The sequence below is a fragment of the Pleurodeles waltl genome, chromosome 2_1 (genome assembly GCF_031143425.1).
Source record: "Pleurodeles waltl isolate 20211129_DDA chromosome 2_1, aPleWal1.hap1.20221129, whole genome shotgun sequence".
In the NCBI taxonomy this organism is placed as follows: domain Eukaryota; kingdom Metazoa; phylum Chordata; class Amphibia; order Caudata; family Salamandridae; genus Pleurodeles; species Pleurodeles waltl.
In genome coordinates this window covers 85738487-85760478 of record NC_090438.1, presented here as the reverse complement: position 1 = coordinate 85760478, position 21992 = coordinate 85738487, and positions in this window count along the sequence as shown.

Sequence of the window (21992 nt, the reverse complement as noted above, 5' to 3'; positions counted from 1 at the left end):
TGCACAGCCAAGCCTGGGTCCACGGCACTCTAACCTGCATTGCACGACTTTCTAAGTTGGTCTCCGGCGACGTGGGACTCCTTTGTGTAACTTCGGGTGAGCACCGTTTCACGCATCCTCGTAGTGCCTGTTTATGGCACTTCTCCGGGTGCTACCTGCTGCTAAGAGGGCTCCAGGTCTTGCTCGACGTCCCCTCTACCTCCTGGTCCAATTTGCCACCTCCTGGTCCCTCCTGGGCCACAGCAGCATCCAAAAACGCTAACCGCACAATTTGCAGCTAGCAAGGCTTGTTGGCGTTCTTTTGGCGGGAAAACACTTCTGCACAACTCTCCACGGCGAGAGGGATCCGTCCACCAAAGGGGAAGTCTCTAGCCCTTTTCGTTCCTGCAGAAACCTCTGCTTCTTCTGTCCAGTGGAAGCTTCTTTGCACCCACAGCTGGCATTTCCTGGGCATATGCCCATCTCCGACTTGCTTGTGACTTTTGGACTTAGTCCCCTTGTTCCACAGGTACCCTAGATTGGAAATCCATCGTTGTTGCATTGTTGGTTTGTGTCTTTCCTGCATTATTCCTCTAACACGACTTCTTTGTCCTTAGGGGAACTTTAGTGCACTTTGCACTCACTTTTCAGGGTCTTGGGGAGGGTTATTTTTCTAACTCTCACTATTTTCTAATAGTCCCAGCGACCCTCTACAAGGTCACATAGGTTTGGGGTCCATTCGTGGTTCGCATTCCACTTTTGGAGTATATGGTTTGTGTTGCCCCTCTCCCTATGTGTCCCCATTGCATCCTATTGTAACTATACATTGTTTGCACTGTTTTCTAAGACTATACTGCATATTTTTGCTATTGTGTATATATATCTTGTGTATATTTCCTATCCTCTCACTGAGGGTACACTCTAAGATACTTTGGCATATTGTCATAAAAATAAAGTACCTTTATTTTTAGTATAACTGTGTATTGTGTTTTCTTATGATATTGTGCATATGACACTAAGTGGTACTGTAGTAGCTTCACACGTCTCCTAGTTCAGCCTAAGCTGCTCTGCTAAGCTACCATTATCTATCAGCCTAAGCTGCTAGACACCCTATACACTAATAAGGGATAACTGGGCCTGGTGCAAGGTGCAAGTACCCCTTGGTACTCACTACAAGCCAGTCCAGCCTCTTACATTGGTTGTGCAGCGGTGGGATAAGTGCTTTGAGACTACTTACCACTCTTGTCATTGTACTTTTCATAAGAGAAAAATATACAAAACAAGTTCAGTGTGTGTACACATAGCTACAAAGTTTTGCATTTCCTCTTTTCACTCTTTTCTAAAGTGCTGAAAAGTACTTCTAAACTTTCAAAAAGTTCTTAAAAGTTTAAAAAGTTTTTTTCTGTCTTTCTAAAAAGTTCTGAAAACTTTTTTCTCTTTTTCTATCACTTTAACTCTCTCTAAAAATGTCTGGCACAGGCCAAAATGTTGACCTGTCTAAGATTGCATATGATCACCTTAGCTGGAAAGGAGCAAGGAGTCTCTGTGTAGAGAGAGGTTTGAGTGTAGGGAAGAATCCTTCCTTGGAACTGTTACTTAACATGCTTAGAGAACAAGATAAGGCTAAAAGTGCCCCATCTGTTGAAAAAGTAGCTAATGGTTCTCAATCTGATCCAGGGACTCCTCCAGGAAAAGATTCAGGAAAGAAACTTTCTAGCCTGCCCATTACTAGACAGTCTAGCATAGTTGGTAATGATGGAGAGCCACACCATACAAATAGTGTTGTCTCACATCATAGCAAGAGCATTCATTCTCACCACAGTGGAAGTGATGTTTCTGTCAGCCAAGCTGTTAGGGTGGCTTCTGTAAGGGACAGGTCTCCTTCTGTTCATTCTTATCATTCTTCTGTGTCTAAGAATGTCCCTCCCACCAACCCTGATGACAGAATGTTAGAAAGGGAACTCAACAAGTTGAGAGTGGAACAAACCAGACTGAAGCTTAAAAAGCAACAGCTGGATTTGGATAGACAGTCCTTAGAACTAGAGAAGGAAAGACAGAAGTTGGGTTTAGATACCCATGGTGGCCCACTGACTATTAACAAATTCCTCATTCCTTAATGTTCCCAAAATCAGTACGCCTGTCAGTTTTAGTGTTGGCAGCGAACAGAGGAGGGACGATTTTTAAAGCTGCTCCTTTTTCCTCATTTGCAAATGTCCTTAGCTTAGAGCATGGTTAGATACTTTGGAATTTAGATCGCTTACAAAAATTATATATTTCCATTCTGCATGCTTCGTAATCCCACAGACGATGGAGAAGACTTCAATTACCAGCTGTCCATGCACAAAATCTGGGGGGATGTATGCATTCACCACCAATAGAGTCTCATTACTATCTTGATATCCCTTTAGGTATATCTTTAAAGCAAGGATTAAATTTGAATAATGGTCAAAATGCCTGTAAGACCAACCATACTTATTGCTCTAAGTCTAAAGTATTGCAAAATCCTTTTGCATGCTGCCACCTAGAGGGGATTGCAGCGAATTTAATGGGAAAGTACCCTTCTAGCACAAAATTGTTGGATACTCAGGCTTCCTTGATGCATTTCATAGCAGCAGCTAAGCTATTCAAGAACTCCAATTTATTATCATCAGTCGAAATACCCGGACTTTATCATGCTCTGCAGCATGGTTCAAAGGGGGCTTGCATTGTTAGGCATGTTTCCAGGAGTAACACCATTGCCACTGCAGATGCATGTGAGTATCACAGCGACTTCTAGCTCAGCTTTACTAGTTCTAAGTCGTGTGGCTACGCAGCACGCACTGCAATAACCATGCTTTGTTAAAAAAAAGATCTTAGCTCATAATGAGCTGGGTGGTGGTGCGCAGTGCCAGGTCTTCTACAAGCTCTGGCAATCCACACTTTCCATGCTCATCCACCTCCTCAGTCCATCCCTGGACCAGTTGTTACTTTAAATTCTTGACCAAAAATTTGCTCTTGCGCAAAAATGCAAGGGCTGATGTTCCTGTTATCATCACGTAATCCTGTGTGATCTCCAGGGCTTATTGCCTTGGGCGTAATTCAAGCCATCACAGTTGCAACTTTAGAGTGATACTGTAGAGCAGGGGTCGTCAGACTGTCTCCCACCACTCACATGAAAAAATACTAGGGTGGCAAACTTATTTTCTTGTAATTTTTTCACAACAATTCGATAAAATTAGCAACTCTGAGCATATTTAAAAATGAACAAGTAAAAGGAGAGAAAGTGTTGTGAACAGTTAATGCATTGTGATGTAGTGTTCTTTAAAGAAGTGAAAAAGGATCCACAATGTAAGGGACTTTGCAGATTATTTGGAATCCCCTCCCACCCACCCAGTTTGACACCTACTGGACATTTGACAAAAACATTACTGATGGCCCACTACAGAGCGGCTCACTGTCACCCTGTTATATATTACTAAACCAAGCACTGGAAAAGCTGATAAGTATCTCTTTTATAATGTGAGTGCCAAGCCATTGGCTTTGTCAATGTTTGTTAGGAAAGCATAGTTTGAAAATGTGTAACAGAAAATTCTGAACAGTGTTCAAAGGAATAAGGAAGCATCATAGGGGTAACAGGAATTGCTTGCCAGGGCCTAATTTTCTTAACATACTCTGTGTCAGTGTGTATTAGCACAGGGAGCAGATTTATGGATCTCCGGGTACAGTGTCATGCTAAGTACACTGTTTGCTTTGCCTAGGATGCCAACTAATTGAATGCAGCTAATGACCCATCCCTCTGAACCATAAAAGCATTTGTGCGTCAAAGCTTGTGCTTTCATGCAATATGTAGAATGCAGGAGATGAACCAAACAACTCTTAAAGCCTACTCCTTAGCTAATCCCCTGCAAAAATACCCCTCTTGCTGTGCTATTACAGAGAAACTAGGAGAAGTGTAGGGCAACACAGCCCAAGGTTGAGAGAGCAGGTTTTTAACACGTGAGGGGACACAAAAGGTAGAGATCTAGAAAACGCATGCACTCTCATGGAGTGCTGAATGAAAAAGAAATAGGTAGTTCCCTAAATGTGAGCAGTGGAAGGATACAAGTCAGTCAATCAAAAAGATTGTAAAGTGACTATCCCCAGGGGAGGGGTGAGTACAAGAAAATGTAGACAAGCCATGAAATAAGAAGCAAGGAACTGAGAGTGACAATAAAGCCAACCATTTAGACACATTGGGTGGGCTGTACGCCCACTCTAAGTTCACAACAGGTCTTTCGCAACCAACAGCTTGCACTGTCTGTAAGCAAGACCCAAACAAACATTGTTTCTAGCTTGATATTTGTCGTGATTCCCCTGGAACAAACTAAATTCACCTCCTATCCACATACTGGCGCCCCATCTGATATCAAATCTGGAGGGGCCAACCCTGCAGTTTGAAGGCCTCTGCTGTGAGTGATGCTTCTGGTAACACCACTGTTGTGTGTCACGTACCATCCAGCTCTGCCTGTTGCTAATAGCCTGTGGCATGGTCTCAGCTCACAACAAATGCTCATGGTCACACTGTATTACAAGGCTCACATGTGTAAGCGTGACCAGTACTGGGGCCTACAACAGGAAGTTAAGCTGAGTTTAAAGTGTTGCAAAGTTCACTTAAGCACGTACGTAAACAAGGGTATGAGAGGTAAACTGGTTTGCCCAGCAGCACACAATGTCGTCATGTGAAGCAGTTGTGAAATAGCTACTATTCTAAGATGTTGCTCTTATAGCTGACCTTTTCTTAAAATAACATATTTCCTCAAGCATGCAGTTAAACAAAAGAGGTAGTGCAGCAAGGTCGGTTATTTGTGGGACTTGATTGTTTCTAGTACCCACTGAGGTGCCATCGCAGAGACCCCAGGCCTTGCTATCTCATGGAGAGACAATCTGAGGTCTTATGCTGAGAGAGGTCGAGGATGCTCTTTCTTCTCCTCCCAGCACTGACACTTTTAAACAGAACCTGCTTTTGGTAACTGAGAGATCAACAGTACCAGACTGGGATTTGAAAACAGTCCTGGCCAAAATGATCAAACCCATCCCCAATGGACCCTGTGAGAAAACACAGCATGTGTGTCCGATGCTGTCTAGGGAGGTTCTCCTTCAAGATAATTATGGGAAAAAGGTAGGCTGTATTTTTCAGCATACGTTTTCAAATATACTGGCCTTAAGTTCACAGAACTTGAAGGCATACCTTAAGAGGAAGTAGTGAAATATTCAGAATATGTCACAATAACAAGCAACACTAATTCACAAGAGCAGTAAACCATGCTCCTCTGTGCAATAAAGATGTGTGCCTGACAAGAAGAACATGTTGGTACCATTTGTTATAAGGACCCTTATTTCCGTCCATCCATCAGCCAATGACCTAAAACCATTATGAGTAAATGGGATGCAATCCATTTGTCCAAAATTGCATTCAGCTCTATTTACTTTGCAGGTAGGCTCCCTCAAGTTTTGTTACTGCAGTGGTCCTCTCCTTATTTGCTGCTCCATGCATGTTCACCCACAAGGGCCTTTATGATAGTAAACACCTTTCGTCAAAATTAAAACAAGGTAAACTCTTACTTAAATGTCCAAGGCAGGGGCATTGTGCCCCAGGTGGACTGAATTGCTGACCTCAGTTTTGAGCATGGTTGAGAAAAGTCTATTCCCCAACAGCAAATGAGCAGTACTTTTGCCTTTTGAGTGAAGGGCATTGAGGTGATCTGCAGAGTAGATATAAACCTAATTCCAGGCAGGGGATTCTCCACTAGTGTATACGCTGAATTGGGATCTCCCAACTGGGCTAAACTGCCATTCCCAACAGCAGTGGATAGCAGAGACGTCTCTCCCAGCCTGGCACAATTAGTGGAATAATACTCCTTTCCTCCAGGCATACGAGGAAAGAGCGCGGGAGAACATGGCGCACGGCAGTACGGCCGTGTGCTGAGCACTTACCAGAGCTCCCCGGTCGAGCTTTAGTTTCTTTTTCCGTTCGGATTCCAGAGCGGTCTCACTGAAGCTGGTGTCGGCGGGGCGGCCTGGAGCTCCGTAGGAGTAGCCGAGCAATTTCCTGCATTCCCCTCTGGGGGAGCAAGGGCAGTACCAGCACTGGTTGTGCTGCAGCCTCAACAGCAGAGACACTGGAGACAGGTAAAGCAGTTGGAGGGGGAAGGAAGCCTGTGGGCTCAGGGGACCACCATTGGACGGTAAGGGGCCCCACAGGAAAACAAAGGCAGACCCCTAAGAGAGGTAAAACGATTTCTTCTTCTCATTTTAAATTAAGTTCACGGCCAGCCTCAGCCCTGGGTTTAGAGGCTGGAGAGGAGGAGGAGGAGGGGTCATTGGAAGGATTGAGAAGCACGCAGGGAAAAGAGGAAGTGTGGGACCCTAAGAAGAGCAAAACCAAACGGAAAATTGGAAATGTTAGCACTAAAGTTACCCCTTCTTTAGAGGCTTTTTTTAGGGCATTGCTGCTAGTGTCTGCTAATATCCTTGGTACTCTGAAGGAGCAAGCATTGAGTGCAGGTTCTAGACCCATGCAAGTATCAGAGTCTGAGATGGGGTTGTTTTTATCCCACCCTTGGTGGAATCATCTCTTGAGGTATCTCAAATTATAAATCAGGATATTTTGGAAACTCATGAAACCTCTAACTCGTCTAGACCCTCAGAAAATAGGGAATGTTCTGTCTCCCTAGACAATCAACCTCAGGCTGAGGTATTAGGGTCTAATACATTGGGGAATATGATCACCTTAATTACTGATAAGATTAATAAAGGTTTCGCAATTTCGGAAACAAACCAGGGGGAAATTAGGCTTGCTTGTGAATCATTAGAAAAGAAAATAGACCTCTTGGGAATTAGAACACAAGCTTTAGAGGAATCGGTGGAGATTATTAAGGGTGACATGAGCAGGAATAAGGAAGAAATTCAACTCTTAAAGGAGAATGAGTGAGATATTAAGGAGAAGCTGGAGCATTTAGAAAACAACTCTAGAAGAACTAATTTAAGACTCTTAAATGTTCCTGAAGGAGCTGAAGGAGTAGATTTGAAGAAATTTGTGGTTTCTCTTATAAAGAGGACAATGTCCCTGGATGAGACTGAGGTTGAGATTATGAAGGATATTCAGACGATTCATAGGGACCCATTTTGGAGAAATCCAAACGATAAGAAACCACAGACGATCTTGGTGAACGTTCAAACGTATACGTTGAAAGAAAAAATTCTGATAAAGGACTTGGCTGCAAGATCTTTAGAAGTTGAAGAATTCTCTTTTGAGGTTAGATCGGACCTTTCTAGGATAACACTAAATAGGCAATGGGAGCTGGGAAAACTGTTGGATGAATTTAAAAAAGAGGGTGCGGTGGCTCAGCTTAAATTCCCAGAAAACTGCGTGTAATGCATAATAACAAAATGCATAACATTAAGGACCCTGCGGCAGCTGACGAATTGTTAGAAGGAATAAAGAAGGGGGCATTGTGTAAGGAAGACCGGGGGCTTGGGGGTGTTCTAAATGGGACCAGTAAGTCTGTTAGTAGTAGATAGGAAGGTTCTCCCAGGGAGGGGGGTGAGGTCACAGAATATAGATGGGTGTGTAGTAGGGGTTCTTTTGGGGGCACTAAGGGTGAAGCATGGGGGAAAAATTAAAAAAATATCCTGATACACCTCAGTTTACTTAAGTACATCTGGGTGAGGTTAAGGGGTGCCAGGGAGATGGAAAGAGGTTGATACAAATAATGTCTTGGAATATTAATGGTCTACGAGTGAGGGGAAGGGCTAGGAAAATCCTGCAGTTTCTTAAGGATTCTTCAGTCCATGTAATTGTTTTACAGGAAACGCATTTAACCAAAGAGGAATGTACAGCATTGTTTAAAACTCAGAAGTGGGTACGATACTATGTTGCTACGGAGCATGACATTAACACTAAGGGAGTTGTAATTTTGGTTAAAAATCAGGTGGATGCAGGTTTTCTTGGGGTGATGACGGATAAGTTAGGTAGGTGGATCATACTTAGATTGCAGTTGGGGGGTAAGAAATTGGTAGGTTTTCTATGGGCCAAATTGTGACGACATGCAACCCCTCCAAACAGTCTTTTCCCACCTCTTGAATTTTTCAGATCCTATTATCATGACTGGGGATTTTAATGTAGTTTTAGACAATATATTAGATAGATCAGCAAAATGTAGGTCGGTGGGTACTCCAAAATCTCAACAATATCTTAAGTTAATGATGAAAGGCTTTAAATTATGTGATCTGTGGAGGCTAAGAGCAGGTCAGAAGCAGGAATTTTCTTTTTATAGTAGGAAGTATGGGCATGCTTCTCGGATTGACTACTTTTTAGTTGATTATTTGGTGTGTGATTTGGTTGACGATATTGTGTATTCACCGGCCCACTTATCAGACCATGCTGCAGTAATTTTAAAAATGAGGCGTCCCCAGGAGCGGGGAGGGACGAGATGAACTTTGGATCGAGCGTTATTATTAAGGAGGAGGTTGTTAGTTATCTCCGTAAGGAGACAGAGGCCTTCTTTAGGTTTAATCAGGGATCAGACTCTAAAATAGTAATATGGGACACCTTCAAGGCAGTGATGAGGGTAAGAATTATAAGTTTGGCTAGTTATCGAAGAAGGCTCTATAGGGAGGAATTGGATGGGACAGAGAAGGATATTTTGGCATGTAACACTCAATGTGTAGAGAGAGAGGATAAAAAAGGTTTGGATGATAGGAGAAGATAGTCGAAGTTGCAGATGGAATCCCTATTGCAAGCAAGAATCGCAAAGCATTGGGAGGCAAGCATACTAGTTCATTTTGAATATGGAGAAAATATGGGAAAATTATCCAACTGTAAGGCTAAGAAAGATCAGGTGAGAAATTGTATTAAGGAGTTAGTGGATAGCCAGTCGGGGGTTAGTCTCATTGACCCAGAGACTATAGAAAAGGCTTTTTATAAGTTCTTTTCTGTACTTTACACGGAGGAAAAGGAGGTGAGTGATGAGGAAGTTGGTGAATGGTTAGATATAGATATGCTCCCGCGTCTTATTGAGATAAAACAAACTTACCTGACTAGGCCTATTACTGAGGGAGAAATAAGATCTGTTTTAAAAGAGTGTAAGAGGGGGAAAGTGCCAGGACCGGATGGTATTCCTGTAGAGTTCTATAAGGTATTAGGTGACTCTATAGTTCCGTCAATTTTTCAACTATTTACAGAGATTTTTGATGAAGGAGCTCCTTTGCCTGCCTCTTGGTATGAGGCAACTATTTCTTTGATTTTAAAACCTGGAAAATCTCCACTGAAATGTGAGTCATATCGCCCAATATGATTAAATTGCGACTATAAGTTGTATGCTAAAGTATTGGCAAATAGGTTAAGTGGAGTGATGAGGGATTTGATCCACCCTGATCAGAAAGGTTTTATTCGGAATAGGTTCTTGCATGAACAAACATTTAATTTTATAGGGGCTATTGATTTAGCCACTGCATATCATGAACCTTTGGCAGTTATTGCGATTGACGCGATGAAAGCTTTTGACAGAGTCAATTGGAATTATTTGAATAAGGTTCATGAACGTAACAATTTGGGTACCAAATTTTGTAAAGCAATTCAACGAATTTATCAGGCCCCATTGGCATGGGTCCTGGTAAATGGGAAGTTAACAAATACCTTTAGGGTTACTAGGGGTACCAGACAGGGTTGCCCTCTTTCTCCCTTGTTGTTTGTCTTGTATATAGAGCCCTTGGCTAGGAGGATCAGGCAAGACTCTAGTATTTCTCCTTTAGTAGTAAGGGGTGGGAGAAGAAAATTGCTATGTTTGCCGATTATCTTTTAGTCTATACTTAGAATTTATCTACTGCCTTACCCACTTTATTAGATATTCCGGAGCAATTTGGGAAGATTTCTGGTTATCACATTAATCTTGAAAAAACAGAGACAATGGTATGGAATCTGAATCCAGATCATTGGCGCACCACTAATTCAATGAGGTATTTAGGGGTAGACATTGTGCAGGATTTGGAACGAATACCGGTGGTTAATATCAGGAGTGTGGTAACGGCTTGTAGCAAGTTATTGTTAGGCTGGCAACATCTTCCCCTCACAATAATGGGGAGGGTCAACTTGGTTAAGATGATAATCTTGCCTAAGTTGAACTTTCTTTATGATTCTATTCCATTACAAATGGATAAGAAACTTTTGGCCATTCTTCAACAGAAAACTAATTCCTTTATTTGGGCCCAAAAGGGACCCAGAATTGCATGGAAGAATCTGCACAGGAGAAAGGAGAAGGGGGGCCTTACTCTTTCTGACATCCAGTATTATGCATGGGCATTCCACCTTAAGAACGTTAGAATGTTATTTTCTTCCCCGGATTGTTCAGCGATTGGAGAGATATTTAGCTTTAGGGTAGCCACAAAGAAAGGCACAGCAAAATATTTTCTATATAAGTATGGTGACCCAAAATTCTTTAAGAAAGTAAGATTGAAAATACTACAAGATGCAGCTAGGGCTTGGTTTCAGTTGCGGCAAGTGGCAAAAATAGACTATTACAGTCAATGGGCTCCAGTTTGAGAATCTCCGGGAACCCCCAAGTGTTTGACAGATGTGTTGGCCTTACCCCTTAAAAAGGGCGGGATTGAATTTTGGGGGGATTTAGTTAGAGATGGTAGTTTGTTGTCCTGGGAGGAACTAATGGAGTGGACAGGAGGGAATCTCTCAAGATTTAAGTATATTCAATTAAGGGAATGGACACAAGGGGTCGCAGGCAGGTTGGGGTCCGCTAATCAGTTAGAGGGTGACTTAATTAGGAAGCATTGGGGATTAAAGAAGGTTTTTAGTTGGTATTGGAGTATGTTAGATATTGTGGATGGGGACTTTAAACTGCCTGTCTCCCTTTGGGGGGGAGAGATGTCTGTGTATCAATTACAAGCATGGTGGGGGCCATCTATGCGAATAATATTTAGGGCCATTAAATCGGCACCTTTAAGGCGAAATTATCTTTTTACGCTGCATAGGGTCTTTTTTTCTCTGGAGAAATTAACTAAGATAAGATGGGGAGAGGAAGTTAGTTGTGCTAAATGTGGCTTACCAAAGGCATCAGATATTCATATGTTTTTAGAATGTCTTGTTTACTCTCTTGCCTTGGATGTTAATCATGTGTGCCGAAGGGCAATTGAGAGAGGCTCGAGCTCCCTGGCATTGATCATCTCCGAGTATGAGAAATCATGGAGTTGAATAGGAGCCAGAGGTGTATGAGGACAAAATAAAAAAACACCCCGTTCTTCCCAATCTTTCGGTGTACTCTGGTAATAATTGTATGGGAAGGAATGCGTAAACTAGATTCATTGGACATAAATATATATATCGCACAAGGAACAATTTGTGCAAAAGTGCAGGAGTAGAGCATTGTCCTTCGGAGGCAAAGAAGTCCCTTGTCGGACATCCATAACTCTTCTGCAACCTCAGCACTCATTGGCAGAAGTACTCAGCCGTTGTCTGCTGCTCAGTTCTCCCTCCCTAGGAGATAAATTGCTGTTAGAAATTACAGATTGGTCTGTAGCGAAGTACAAATCTCCTGTGTCAATAATGAAAGGGCCAGACTCTGCAACCCACTTCATGGTTCAGGTGCCCCATCACTGCTGTGTTTCCCATTCTTATTTGGACATGGTGATCTAGCAGATGGTAAGAAAAGTCGAGGGTTCCGCTGAACCACTTTGATGTCCCTGGACAGATTGTGCTCCTTTAACCACCAATCCAAAATGCCCCTAACTTGCTGTGAGACTGGAACTCATTGACTATAGTCCTGAGAGCATAGTGACCAATGGGTTAGAAAGTGATTCATTTATTAAGCGATACATATGAAAACAAGCTCAGGGAAGGACATTGATTGATGCTGCCAACAAGCCCCATAACCTCAACCACTGGGAAATCGGGCCCCAGAACCTCAACAACTGGGAAATCGGAGGAGCATCTTCACCCAGAAAGTCCATGATCACCCTCTGCAGAGTCGCCTTCATTCTCAGTGGTAAGAACACCTGTCCAACTTTCGTGTCGAAATGGCCACCTAAGAAGATCAGGTCTTGGGTTGGTGTGAAACACAACTTACTTGAGATTTGGAAGCGTTCCATGATCCTGAAGAACCTTGCACACCTCCTGGACATGTAGAATTGCATTAGAGAAAGAAGTGGAAACTAGCCAGCTATCCAAGTAAGGACGTTTTTGAATACCTCTCTTCTGAATTGCTCCCATCAAAGCAGCTAACACTTCAGTAAAAACTCTTGGTGATGACGGAAGTCCATATGGAAGTACCTGCAACTAGTAAGAATGATTGTTCACCTGAGGAATCTCTGGGAGATCCAATGTACTGGGCATGAAGGTATATATCTAACAAGTCTAGGGATGATAGACCATCCCCCTGGTTCAAAAATGGAAGAATCTCCTAAATTAAGACCATCTTGAATTGTACATGAGGAATGTACAAGTTGAAGTTTGTGAGCTCCAACACCAGTCTAAAGTCTCCTATGGTCTTCTGCACCAAGAACAGTAATTATTAAACTCCTTGACCCTTTTGATGTTAAGGTTATGGCCTTTTTAAGAAGGAGGTCTTGAATACCTTGTAAAAGAGCTTTTCTCTTTATTGGATTTATTAGAAGTGGAGTTTGCTGGAAACACTCTGGAGGGGTAGAATCGAAAACAGTCCTGTAGCCTTCATCTCCCACTTTCAAAACCCATAAGTTGGAAATCAATGGTTTCCAGATATGTAAAATAATTGTGGAATGTCCTTGTCGTTGCTGGATAGATAGTCAGGACTGAGTGTAACTGGGATCCAGTACCAGTTTGGTGAGACCAGGACTTGTCCTAGGGCCTTCGAAAGGGCTAACTTGAAAGATGAAAAACTTCTTACTCCCAAAGAATCCCCCTTTTGGGGCTTTTGTCAGGACCATAAGTTTCCTCTCCTCTGCAGACTTCTTAATCATTTCCTTAAGAGGGGAACCAAATAATGTTGTGCCTGAAAAGGGATTTTCATGAGTAGAGACTTTTGTGCAGTGACTGTCTTCCAGTGTCTCAACCAAATGTGCCTTCTGGCTTGTATAGAGGAACCCACAGCTGACACATTTAAAGTATGAAACAATATATCTGACAACATGATTGTCTGTTGTTCAATGGCAGTCAGATTTGGGGAGATCACCCCGGTTCCATAAACTCTGCTATATTTTAGATGCATGCAGATTCCTTAAAAATATATGATAATGACTGGAGGTCATTTAGTGTTTCTTTTTTTAATTCTGTTATTTAGAAAATGTCCATGAACAGTTCGACTTCGCCCACTGCCAACATAAACTTGCATCTCAGCTCTCCAAAGGTATGTTTGGCAGCTTCTGGTGAACCTGCAGTCCAGTGGGTCGAGTGGAAGGAATATTTCCTTAATTACATAACGGCTCCTTATCCCCTGAAAGAAAAAAAATTATTTTAATGTACTGCCTTGGTCTGGGGGTTTTAATATCTAAAATCAGCTACAAAAGCAGGAAAGGAATGCTGGTGATATAGATATATTTAAGAGTGTGATTTTAAACTTGGATGAACACTTCTCGCACACAGTGTGTATAGCTGTTATGAGACATGTTTTTCCAAAGGAAACAGGAGAAGCACAAAACTATTGAGGATTAGGTGACAGTTTTAAGGAAACTGGCAATCTCATGCAGATTTGGTAATTTGCACAATGAACGGATAAGTGACTACATTGTAATGTATACTACGAATAAATCCATACAGGAAAGGCTGTCTGTGGGTAGAAGGAGAAGCTAGGTTCAAGGATTTAGAGCAATAGTGAAGATAGCAGACCTATTGGAGTATTGTGCAAAAGCTACAGTGTCGTACGAGAAAAAAGAACATTTTGATTCAGTAAATAAAGTATCAGACAACAAACAAAGAAATACGCAAAGTTTTAGTCGTAGCAGTGAGCAAAGCAAGGATAAGAGGAATAGTGAGAGTATTGCACAAGGGAGGAACATGAACATTATTTGTTTTCATTTTGGTGGTGGGTCACATTCAGCAAAAATTTATAAATATGCTGTGGAATCTGCAAAATGCTTAGAATGTGGCCTAGTTGGTCCCTTTGCTAGAGTATGTAAAAGGAAAGCTAAGACAAAAAAGTAGTGACAAGGTAGCATCTGTGAGGTATAATGAAGATAACTCCTCATCTGATGGGAATATAGGTGGTTTGAGTGAAGGTTCTGCTAAACATTTTAGACAAAGGTCACAATAAACCTTTATGTTGGGTTTCATCGGAGGGAGTGCCGATATACAGCCACCATACACAACTATTGAAGAAGGTGTGTGGGAACAACACATAATTGCAAGTATTGTTAATCATTTAGAACCACCAGACATTAACCCTGAAAGTTATACATAAGACAAGATTGATATAGTGGGGTACAGAGAGTTGGTGTTTAGATTCAAGAATAGGTGTGCATTGTGCAAGCTTTATGCGTCCAAGGATGGACCTTCAATTTTGGAAGAATCTGAAAAAATTGGACATCCTTTTAGATCCTACCAGTGTAGAGCAAGTGTCAATAGCATGTGATGAAGAAGGCACAAAATAATGGGTATTGCAGGAACTTCCTACTGTGTTTGATGGGAAAATTTGAAAATTTACCCATCAAATAAGATTAAAGGCCAACTCAACTCCCAAAATACATAAAGCATGCAACATTCCATTTTCAGTTAGAAAGGAAGTAAAAAAAGAATGAAATAAATTACTTGAAGAACACATTATTGAACCTGTTGAGGTATCTGAAAGGGTATCACCATTGGTTCTGACCAGAACAGCTAATGGCAATGTGCGTTTATGTGTGAATTTGAGGTGGGTGAATAATAACATTGTAGTGGGTCAGTTCTTATAACCAAAAATAGATGAAATGCTATCTCTAATGAGACAAGCTAAGTGTTTTTCAACATTGGAGTTGTCTGCTGCATACCATCAGATATTTCTATACCCAAAAAGAAGACATCTTGCAATGTTGTGCACCCTTGTTGGACGCTATCAATTTAGAAGTATGCCTTTTGGGCTAGCATCGACAGCAGTCATATTTCAGAGACTCATGAAACAGTTATTTGGAGATATACCTTTTAGGATGACATTTAAGTCTTGGAGAACAATAAGAAACATCATGATGTGTTACAGATTATCACAGGAAAGGGATTAACAGTGAAAATTGCTAAATGCAAGTTTGCAGAGAAGAAGATCGCTTATGTAGGTCATGCGATAAGTGACTGTGGAATAAAACCAAAGAAGAAACTGGTGGAAACTATAAACAGAGCTCAGGCTCCCAAATCAAATGATGAACTCAGGTCATTCTAGGGCCTAGCGGAGGTTTATTCTAAGTTTGTGGAAAACATCTCAGAGAAAACACAAGATATGAGATTGTTACTGAAGAACAAAACTAATCGTGATTGTTATGTTAGAAATACTTATTGATTGCAGGTACACCAAAAGGTCTCTTAGTGCTGAGGTAAGAAAAATACTGCACATAATAGAATTAGCCATATGCTTGTCTAAACAACCATGTTTTTATTTTATTTGCTTCCCGAAACACACATAGTTGTCTATATATCTCAAATCAATGGGGAGAGTGTTCCCAGTTTGGTGAACAGTCACTGAGAACTTAGCTCCTCCCAGCCTCTTCCTTTTGCTTCTTGGAACAGTGAATATATTCAGATGGGCTGATCTAAGATGTCAATTACGGGTGTGGCATTACATTCTGGTAGATATGAAGGCAAGGCTTTTGCATTGGAAAGATTTAAAATATATACAGCCTGTTTTGAAGATGGTCCTCTGGGCCAACTGGAGCCAGTGAAACTTTCCCATCAAGGGTGAGATATGACACTGTCTTGGCTGATGAAAGACCAGCCGGGCTGTGTGATTTTGAGCTAATTGCAATCACTGATTTAAGTCTATGGGAAATCCCAGATAGAGTGCATTGGCATAATCTATTCCGGACATTAGTAAATCAATAATGATTTGGATGATTGCTGCAAAGGTGAAATATCTCCTCATTTTCCTAATTCTCCGAAGTTGGAGAAAGCATGAGAAAGTCACAGCCTCATCAATAAGTATCCCAAGGCTTTTCACCACTTTTTTAGGCAGAGAAGGAGCCCCCATCTCAGAGGGCCAAAAAGAGGGGTGCCATAGATGGATGTAGTTTTTAGTCACCACAATCTCCGTTTTCATCAGAGTTCAGCTTCAGCTAATGCCTGTTCAAACAGTCCTGAATGTGTAATGTGGTATCTTGAAAGAATACCTCCGACTGCATTGTGTTGATGATGGCCAAAATCAGCTGCATATCATCAGCATAATTGTATATTTTCACCTTCCGTTGTTGGAGTGAGTGTATCTGAGGATCGATACAGAGAGAAAAAAGATGAGGGGATAGGAAGGAATCTTGAGGCATTCCACAACTTAGTTGAACTTTAGGTGATAGAAAGGAGAGAAGGTTGACTGATTGGGAACAGTCCTTAAAGAGGGATTTAAACCAGTGGCCCTAACACGTTTGATCAGAATAGTATGATCGACTATGTCAAAAGCCGCTGATATATCTAGTAAGACCAGTGCCTGTGTCATACTTCTATCAGCCTCTTTCCTCAAGTCGTTCTTAATGGCAAGAATGACTGTTTCTGTGGAGTGGGTTGGGCGGAAGCCAGTCTTATGAAGGTTGAGAAAGTCAGACTTCTGTAAAAAAGCACAAAGATGGTGAGCAACATGGGCCTCTAATAATTGTAAGGAAGTAATGAAATTAGCCTGTAGTTTTTAAAAACAGCTGGGTCCTCCCCAGGTTTCTTTTTAAGGGGGAGTACAGCCGCCTCCTTGAAAGAGTGTGAAACCTTTCCCTGACTGAGGGATTGATTAAGAACAGATATGGCTATCTCCAGAAAGTGAGAGGGGATAGTCTTTAGAATCATACAGGAACAAATGGCATTTGGGGAGCCAGATTTGACCTTAGCCATCAAGTCAAAATACGATCTTTACTGATAACCGAGAAATCTGAAAGGACCTTAGAATTACTGTCTCCTAGCACAGTTGTCATAGTAGATGAGCTAGGAGGAATGCTGTCTTTTACTATCTTTATTTTATTAACAAAAAAAAGTTCAGGGCATCACATAGCTCTTGAGTTGTAACCACTGGTATGGTAACTCTGCCAGGATTAGATAACTCTCTGACAGTCTCAAAAATAGCCTTAGCTTAGTTTTCTGAATTTAAAATTTTATTTATAAAAAGTAGATTTTGCCTCTAAGATGTTTTTTGACAACTGCCGCAACCCCTTCTAGGATATCTGGCACTGATTCATTTTAAGCCCGGTTTCTGTCAGGAATAATATGCTTGGTGAGTCCGAGTTTAGTAAATCAAATATCTCACGAGAGAGTATTAAGGCAGATGATTTTAAGAGAGTCTAATTTCTTACTCTTCCACGTGGAAGCAATTTTATTAATATGTATCAAGGAAGGCTTGGATCCAGCAAGGATCTTGGTAGTAGGAGCCTGATTAGACGGTGGAATCACCACAAAGTTCAGATTAATTATGCCTAATTTATTGAGTTTAGACAGTAAAGAAAGGTCTAGTTGGTAGATTCCAGAGGATAGATTTCTTAGGTACCCAGGCGTTTAGGTTTCTGGACATAATGGTTGGACCCGGATGGTCGCGGACGGGCACCACTGGGCTTGCCTTTGGCGCACCCACTGCACACGTCTGCATGGCAGCCAGTGTTTTGTAAGGCAGGAGCTCTAACTGACTCCATCCATCCAGTCCCCCCAACCAACGCAAAGTGTGATCAGTGCATCCTGACTGGAATTCAATTAAGATACAATGGCGATTTAAAAGACAATGACAAGTATTCTAAAGTTCAAGCAACAGTTTTTCAAGTTTCAGTAATATGTAATGTGCAAGCTGCCTCTTATTACCTGATAGCTCTAAGGCGTGTCAAAAATAATTAATGGAGATCAGGCATGCAATAAGTAAATCGACAATGTTTCAAGGTTTCAAACCCGCAGCTGAGACATTTGTAACAACAGATGCTAGTGGGATGGGTCTTAGCAGTGTACTTACACGAAGAAGCAAGCAGGGAAATGAAGCAATTGTAGCTTTTGCTTCTTGTTCTCTTCCACCAGCAGAAGAGAAGTATTCAGCCATAGAAAGAGAAACATTAGCATGTATTTTGCCGTTGGAGCACTTTTTGACATTTTTGTTTTAAGATCAGATCACAAGCATTTGACCAAATTCTTAACCACCGAAGGATTATTTAGAGCTTCACCCAGGATTGCCAGGTTGTCTATGTTGTTACAAGACTTCCTGTATGAAGTTCAATATGTGCCGGGCTTGAACAATATCACAGTTGACTTTCTGAGTAGAATGTCTTTGTCTCTCAGGGACATTGACCTTGATCCGTGGAATAAGTATTGTGTGGCAGGCATATCTGTGGCAGATGGAAGTATCAACAGCTTACAGAAGATGAATGGTTAGAGGCATATAGCAAGGATTACTTTTTAAAAATTTAAATAGATAAAGTAGTGAGCGGCTGGAGTAAGGTTGTTAAACTGGAGTTGGTGGGTGAGATGAAAGCATATTGGGAGGTACGTGATGAATTAAGTGTGGACAGAGTATTTGTGCTGAGAGGTGATGAAATTATTCTATCTTGTGTGGTCAGAGAGAAAATAATATTGATTTTTCATGTGGGACAATTTGGTATAACGCAAACAGAATGTGAAATCTTTATATAGGTGGCCAAGGGTGAATCTAGAGACAGAGAGGCTTGTAAGGTCTTGTAGTGAATGTGAGAAGACTGACATATCCCAGAAAACATTAAATCCCCCAAGTTTCCATGGGAGGATGTAGCTATAGACATCATGGGACCCATTAAATGATGTGATGGTTATTGTTTTAATAGGTATGCTTTCTAGATGGACTGAGTTGTGTGGTGAAAGAGGTTTTGGTCAGAGAAGGTTTTCCATCGCCCATACTGACACGCAATGGAGTGCAATTTAAGTGAGAAGAAATGAAGGATTTTATAAAAATGGCAAGCTTTGAGCAGAAATTCACTGCATTATATCATCCAAGGGGGACTGCTGTTGTGAAAAGTGCAAACAGAATTATTAAGTGCATAGTACAGTTGTCTAGTAAAGGGAGGAAAAATTCAGAGCATGAATTGAAGATAATGTTGTGGGCATATAGGGTGACTCCACATGATTCGGTGAGTGAAAGTCCATTTGGATTGATGCGGTGACTCATCTGACATCCCAATGTGAATCCAGGATGGATGAAGAGAAGTAAGAAAGTGATGTGTGCTGCAGGAAAAGTAAGAAAATGCATTTTGGCATCTCAGGAGAAGAATAAAGCATACTTTGACTCTAAACATGGTGTGCCCGGACGTGCATGTGAAAGAGGGAAAATGGGTGTGAGTCAAGGTAGCAAGGAAGGTTGCCAAAGGGGAAAACTAATTCAGCCATCCCAAGAAAGTGGTGAAAGTTATGAACAATACTGTGAAGTTGGACGATGGCAGTATTTGTCAAATGAGTCTCATTGCACTCGCTAAGTATTTTGATAGAGGACTAGAGGAAGTGGTGAGTAAGAGGGGTGAAGATACATCTAACAAGTTTTGTTGGTTGAATATAGTACCTAGTGGTGTGCAGGATGTGAGTAGTATTCAGGAGACTAGTACCGATGATGATGATAGAAGCAAAGCAAATACTAATCCTGAGCTAGACGAGAAAACGAACTTTTGAGAGAAGATGGAAGTCATGTAACAATTAGAGGAGTTGAGAGTCAAAGTAATGATTGCAGCATTAAGGTACACAATTTTGGAAGAACTGTTAAGAAGCCTAAGAAATTAGAGAACTATGATTGTAGTTATTAAGAATTCAAGAAACCGGAGATATTAAGGAAATAATATTCTAGTTAAGCATTTTGTGTATATAGTATTTCATGATTGTACTTGTGTAGTTTAAGTTCTTTTTCAGAACGGGGATGTGTATATCTAGTATATATGCATTTATTTGTATTAGGTAGAATATAGGTGGTTGGAACTGTATAACATTACTAGGATCTTTTCTAATATATAAACACCACTCCAAGAGCAATATTGACCAACAAGTACCTGCACATGTAATAGTGCTTAGAGTGTAAGGATACAGCCCTCTACCTCTCAATGGTCCTGTTGCTCAGAGACCATATACCCAATACCAAAATCCATACATAAAAGGGAGTGCTAAGGTAGTCTAAAAACATTTCCTTGAGTTTTCAAAAAATCTATTAATACTAGAACATTACTTATAAGTCTTATTGTGTAAAAAATGAAACACTGAAAGAAATTTCTATGGACTACCTTAGCACTCCCTTTTATGTATGGATCTTTTCTAATATATATTTGCTGGTTACGGAAAGTGGGGGGTCATTTGCGAGTTGGAGTAGGATATGCATGGATCTGTTATGCTTCCTTGTATTGAGAGATAACATTAAAGGACTTTGGAATCTTTACACAGGTAATCTCACATACCTGCAACTTGTTTGAAGGTTTTGCAGGAATGAAATAACAGGAACATGAAGATGAAAGGGTGGGACTTTCTTTTTCTATTGAGATTAAGGGGAAGAGGAAGTCGGCCATCTTGGGAGGGATGGCGACAACTAGAATGTGCATTTGGTTTGATTGTAAGGTTCAGTGAAAGGAACTATTATTCATCTGGTGGCCACTGTGGCCAAGAAGACTGAAGAGGTAATGCACCTTTCATCCACAATCAGCAGAGAGAAGATAGAAAGGAAAGAAGATAATGAATCTTAAGACCAGCGGTTCATCGCCCCCGTCTGTGGCTTGAATTTGAGTGCAAAACCTAAGACAGGGACTGAGAAGAGAAAAAAATAAGTTGGGACAGAAGTTAGTGAAGTGTTTTGGATATACGAGGTCAATGCTTGCAGGTGTAATCTGGCAACACTTCTCACTTGATGTGCCATAGGAATCAAGATCCTTTTCTAGCACAAAGTATTCAGAGCTCTTTTTTCATGAAACTGAATAGTTTGCAGTAAATCATTTTATGGTAGTGTTTTCCTTTCTTCAATATGGTTCCCATTGAGCTCACAAGATTCCCTCATTTCACGTGTGTTTATCTCATGCAGTCCAGGATTTATCCTGGCGTTCTGGTAGTTGCAGTCATCTCTATCCCATTATAAATTCAGAGCTGTTTCATGGCCACTCTGGTGCTGGTAAGGTGCTATATGCAAAATACAAAATGCAATACAATTCATGTACCTGAACGCATTTCAAAATCAGTGACTCATAAATGGAATCAGGAAATTGAAGAGTTGGGCCCATTGGGGATGCTTTGTTTTGAAGTGCCATCAAAATAGTTTGTAATCATAACTTCCTGACAGCACTGTAAATAGTGTGTTGCATTGCCCACTGCATGACTGAAAAACTAATTTACTAACATACTACGATAATGATTTACTCCAAATGTTGTACAGCAGTAAAGACAGTAGGTCTCTGCCCGCACTCCCCTTATGTCCTCATCACAGCTTTCTTCTGCACTCGCTTGCAAAATTGTAGGGCAGCAATAGAGTCACTAGTTTTACAACACATGCACAGTAAAAGCAGCTGAAATGAAAATAAACATGAGCTATATCCAACTTTCAAAACAGTGTTGAAGTGCTTCAGGTCCTGCTGCACCAGTTCAATGGTTGCTTCGCAGCGCTGTGGTATCCCCGCCCCCTCCCGGGGACTGAAATCAACCCCCGGGTCATCTAGTCTCCCCAGGGATAGTCCGGTTTCCCTGCTGGTAAGTCCTGCCATGAAAGCCAACGAATTGTAGAGAAGATGTGGCAAGCATATGGTATTTATTGTACACGTATGTCCTGACCACTCTCCCTGCCCTTTGTTTCTTGCTAGCCTTCACAGCCCTACTTTCTCAGACAAGGAAAGGCTCCTCACTGCCAGTACTGAGAAAACACGTGTCTGCAACCATTCATTTATTCATTCGTTTTCATTCA